The sequence below is a fragment of the Spermophilus citellus genome, assembly GCF_964194105.1.
Source record: "Spermophilus citellus genome assembly, chromosome: 4".
Classification (NCBI taxonomy): domain Eukaryota; kingdom Metazoa; phylum Chordata; class Mammalia; order Rodentia; family Sciuridae; genus Spermophilus; species Spermophilus citellus.
In genome coordinates, this window is record NC_138185.1 from 202,197,451 (window position 1) to 202,203,486 (window position 6,036).

The window sequence follows — 6,036 nt, forward strand, 5'->3', positions numbered from 1 at the left end:
GGACTAAGTTTGTTTGTGACCCTGCCTGCTGCTGGAGTAGCTGATATTGTTGAGTGAGAACCATAGTTTGAATTACAGAAAGTCTTTCTTTCATGAACTGTACTAGTCTGTTAAGTATGCAGGGCCCGAATGTCAGGATTAACAGTAAAATAACTAAAGGACCCGCTAAGGTGGATAGCAAAGTAGTCAGCCATGGGGATTTGTTAAACCACTGTTCGAACCATCCTTGTTGTGCTTCAAATTCTTTCTGCCTTTTTGCTAACCTTTCAGTAACTTTTTCCATAGTTTCGCGGACCACCCCTGTATGGTCTGCGTAGAAGCAACATTGCTCTTTTAAAACCACACAAAGACCTCCTTTCCTACTTATTAACACTAGTGTCACTAAAGTTGATATATAACCCCCCACTGCTAAATTTGACTGGCTTTTAATCTTAAAAGTACTGAATCATAATTATTGGAAGGTCTCATTTTTTTATTTCTGCCAGTGGAGCATATTGTTGTCTGATTACTATGAGTTGTCCTGCGTTTCCTAGAATCGATTTCAGCATGGCCTCCATTTTAGATTTCACTCGATATTAGACCCCGATTTATCTAACTATACTGACTACCTAACTTTAAATCTGGCTTCATTTCCCCCCCCTAATTTGGGAACTCCTTACTGCTGTGAGGAAGGGGGACGAAGAGAATCTTTCTGGCTTCTTCAGGCTGAAAAGGGACGGCGTGGGGCAAGCAGTTTGGAGTCTCCCTTAAAAATATCGGGTCTATTGAGTGGTCCATGATAAAAGTCCAACTAAGAAGTAATAGGCTGGAGGGCCATTCGAATGATAGGTGGTCTATAAGAGAAACAAGAACTCATTAGTACTGGAACCATATTGATGCAGTAATAAATGCCACAGCACAGGAATATGCCAATGAGTATGATGAGCAAGACAAAGATTAACAATGTTTTCCATCAGGCAGTACCAGGAACTAAGAGCTAAGATATTGTTTTCACGACAAAGTTGTTGAGGACACGGCTTCCGTCTGAGCATGTAAATCTTTAAGGATATTTGTCACATTGTCAGAAATGTCAGGGATGTAAACACAACAACTAACATTTAGGGTTACAGATGTCCTTTTTCTTAAGATATAGTCTAATAATCTAATGCCATCTAATCCTGCAAAATCCTTTTACTAGTATGACCTGTGTCTAATAGAAATCTTTAATTCTGTTACCTAGGGCTGGATACTCATACTAGCAAACACCAAGCCTACCTGTGTAGGTTAGGAATATCTGTGGGCCTTAAACTAAAAAACTACTCTGGCAGTTTCTTTTGATAGTTATCAGGCATTCCTGTCTGAGAATCTCTTTTGTAGCCTCCAGTTTACTTATTTATGGAAGTTTCATTTAACTATCATTATTGTTAAAATGTCCAGGAATAGCTGTGTTTTGGCTTTGACTGTCTTTGCTAAGTGTTTAAGATGAAGCAAGTCAAACTGACTTTTGTTTCAATCTATTGTTAACAGTCAGCTGAGTTACTCTGGGAGTCCTCGGGAACTTCACAGCAGCTTCTCAGTTCTGCTAGTGCCATTTGCGCTAGGATGGGTCCAGGCCTTGCTTGACCATGTGGCTTCCCTCGGAAGCATCAGGGATGTCTCCCTTTTCTGATGACCCTCCTCTTCACAGCAAATGCACTGATTGGCCTTCTGCCCTCCACTGGTCTCATTAATCTCCCTGATCAGGAGGTTATGTGGCCTAGAGTTGCAGAGCCCTTTGAAGAAGTCCCCTATTCCCTGATTCAGACTGACTCAGAGGGCAAGAGCCAAATTTTTAATTTTAAAACTTAATCTTAAACATCCAGCAAAATAAGTTAACAGCCTTATATTAAGGGTACTGGGCTTTAATGTCTATCTCTCTATCCTGTAGGTGATAACTTCTTGTCTTAAATTAACCCAGGTTGTGTGTTCTTAAATCAGTACCTCTGCAAAACATTAACAGGCAGTCTTAAATCATTTATAAGAAAACTACAAGATAAAATTATCAAGAGTAAAAACATTTAGTTCATATAATAGCTACCTTGAATTTTGGTGGAGTATATCCCCTGTTTGCGATCCTGGCAATCGTGACAAAAACCAACTTTTGGACACAATTTTAAATGTACTGAAATCTAGCCTACTTCTTTCATAGTCACTTTCACATGCAGTGAGATGGGACATAGAGCCTTATCTCAAGTAAGGTGGGGCTCTTCATAAATCTTAAATACTATAGTTCTGAAGCTGATCTTTGGTTTTTAGACATTATTTTACAAAGCCTACATAAATTGTTGCCCAAGCTCACATGAATATTAGCTAACACAACATAATATCACATCTAAAACATGAATTAAAGGAAGGCTGGAAGCTTCTAACCTCTTGTTGGAAAATAGCAAAGTATTTCTGTTTTACAATAAAACCTTCACCCAGATTAGGCTCTCATTGACTAAAAAATACATTTAAATTGTATCTCAGTGTAGAAAGCAACATAGAACTTTACATATCTTACTGATAACAAGTCCAGTTATAGAACACAAATGATAAATAAATTTCCAACATGTTTTTTTTTCTTTTTAAGCCTAAAATTACCATACAACTTTAGAACACCAGCTTGATATAATGTTCTTTTGAAGCTTCTACCTTACAGACTTGTATACCTGAAAGATATGAACACATTAATAACACCATAATTACATTGATGTTTTTATATTAACCAAGTTTAGCTTTTAAAGAAATGACTAAGGGGGAGATGGCTGGGCTTAGATAAATGGCAGGCAGCCCGTCTATTGGCAAGTTTTTCTAGATATCATCACCAGCACCTGAAGAAGATCAGAGCGAATAAAAACAGAATGAAGATAAAAATTAGAGCAAAGATCAATTTCTGGCAGAAGTTCCATGTTGGGGGGGCTGACAGAAAAGAGACCAAGGGCCATGAGGAAGCTTAGAAGGACATAAAGACTCATGAATCCAGGATGGCAGATTAAGAGGTTCTCTGAACTTGTTGTTTCCCACTGTCCCATGTCCGCTGCATTCCATCGTGCCTGGTAGTGAGCTTCAGCACTGAGTGAATTGTTCTCTTGAAGATGTTGGGGGTCCATCAGTCATCAGAGGCTGGTAGTGCCTAAGCAGAAGCTGGTTGGAAGTTTGATTTGAGACTTTCTGTAATCGGATTTGAAGGAACTTCATTATGCAGAGCAAGAGAGCACAAGAAAAGTATTGAAAAACAACAGTTGTTGTTTAACCATAGTTGTGTAACTTATTAAAAAACTTATACACATAACTAATTTACATAAACCTCCTTTATCCCTTACTTAAACCCTCTTGATTACTTAGTCACATAGACTCTCCTATCTAGAAACACAATTTTTTTTCTATTAGTTCCATACCTAGAACCTTTTAGTTTCTCTCTTTTTTATCTACTAACCTCCTTTTGTTCACATTTTGAAACAATACTTGTAAACTTTTTAAATTTAAGCAGAGTTACCATTTTATTAGGGCCTTTTTTGAACACCTAGAGAAACTTATAAGTTTAATTTTAAAGACATCTTTACTTTTATCTGTTTACCCAATCTAAATTGAACCATTTGAATCATGTGAATCAAAGATATTTGGATCCATTTTTAATTTTTTTTATGAGCACTCCTCATCTGTTAATTGTTATATCACTGCAGGATATATGGACATACACACATACAGACATACCGACATACAACACATAACAAGAGTAACACATTACACAAAAGGCTTTGCAGCTTTCTCAGGTGAAATCTCATTGCAATGTTAAAAAAAAAAACTCCAGTTGATCAAAAATAGAACTTATCAGAAAAACATTAACTTGTCTGTAGGATAAAAATCATGAGCTCAAAAAAACATAGAATCTAAGAAAAGGCAAAAGTCCTAGAAAAAATTGACCAGCCAGTAATTAGTAAATGCCATACAATTTACTCTTTGGTTTAATCTAGTTTGAGTTCAGGTAAAAGACACCTTTACTTTTTTTTTTTTTTCTTGGGCCTCAGATCTGTCTCCTACTGAGTGCTCCAGGCTTCTTCTATTTGCATATCAACTTAAGTCCTGGCTGAGGTCTGGAAGGAACTGGGAAAACTGGAATTCTGAGCAGAAACCTCATGCCTAAGGCATTTTAACCATAAGTCACAATTTTTAGGTTTGGATGTTGGAAATTATGATAAAAGTTTAAGATACAATTTACAAAATTTCATCTTTATATCTTCCTACACTAGAAAAAACTTGCTCACACAAAACTGAAAATAGGATCTTTCTTGATAATATAAAAGCTACCACAGAAGAAATTTCTTCAGGATCATTAAGCCACTTTCTTTGTTCTTAAGTTCCTAAAGTAGTATTAAGTTACATTAAATCGCCTGAAAAAATTTTAAAAAGAACCACACACTACCATTAATGTCATTTCAATAAGCCAGACCAACCAATGTCCCAATCCAACACTTTTTTCCTGAATCTTTACACAGAGGGGAACAGATACCATATCATAATTTACTATCCTTGTCCAAGTTAATGCACTGGTATACCTAGTGAAATCTTTTCAGGCTACCCAGTTCAAAAATTGATAAGAAAAAATAAAGCTAAATGATTGGGAGTTACTTGCCAACTTGGAAGTAGAGTTCTTTAATTTTCTGTCCTAAGTATTTAAGTTTTCTAGCATGAACTATCTGAAATCTCAAACAATTACTTAAACCCAACTTTTAACTGTAAGATTGTGCAATGCTTTAGAAACCCATTCAGATACCAGATTGTTACAAAAAAATCACATTTAGCCAAGATCATCCCCAAGAAACAATCTATAATAACACTTAAACCAGACCGGATAAGAGAAAAACCTCCAGGTTTTTAACTTCATTTAATTATGACTCTTATCAGTGGCACCTTAGATTTCCCATGAGTGGACCAGATGTTTTCTTGAAGGGGGAGGGGGTTTGTACTTTGATCGGCCCAAAATTTTTTTCTTGATTTTTTTTTTCCTCTAAAAATGTCTCTCTTAGCAGCTTAAGGAACACAGCACATTTTAAACATTGGGGCGGTAAAACAGACTATTGAAAGTTATCTATGCTTCTTAGAGAACCTGGGCAGAGTTTACTAATTATCTTATGTCTTTTTCAGTCCTACAACTTGAATTGCTAACATTTCTAACCCGAGAAAGAAGGGGAGCATCCAGGAGGAATGGATGCGGGGTTGGGAGTGTTGCGTAGCCCATAAGGAGGCAAATGTGATTGGGGCTTTCCCTCAGTGCCATTCATCTACTGATCACCCTAGATACCCCTGGGGGCTGTCGGGAGGGGGCTCAAGAGAAAGGACCTTAGGAATACGTCTGAGGGTAGCCCAGACCGGAATTCCGCAGTTGTTCCAAACTCTTTCCTCTACCTCCACGTATCCGAGGCAGACCGGGATTCAGGACACTGTGTACTCACGCCAATTGCTCTCTGGGCCCAGACAGAAAAGTTGGAAGCGGCTTTGGCAGAACCCAACATGCCTGCTCTGTACCGAACAGGTGATTGAGAGCTGTCTAGGCCGTGAAACCTCTCACCCGAGTCTTGAAGAGTGGCGGCTGCACTAATTGCGTTTAAGTAGCTGTCGGGTGCCCACCTTACCTCCAGAAAGAAAGAGAGAGAGAAAGATGCACCTCAAACAGACATGGGGTGCGTGCACTTACCTCGGTGTAGAATCTCGGTCTGGGACAGAATTTATGACTGAAAGTTTGGCTCCCATCCCCAAAGTCAATTAATGTCAATTTAATAATGAGGACAGGGTATTGAGAAAAGTTAAAGTGAGATCTCAAAGTTCTTAGATCCCCAGCAGGCATTTCTATTTGCATTCAAGCCGATTACGGGAGGGAAAGAAAATATTGCTTTCCTAGTCTCAGTGTTTAGCCTTAGATGGAATTTAGCACCCGCCTTGGGCTGTATTTCTAAGCAGCCCGTCTCCAGGAAGACCCCCAATTCCGTCAGCCCGTCCACCGCGCCCGCTGGAGTACCCCTTTCCCCTCCCGGGAGG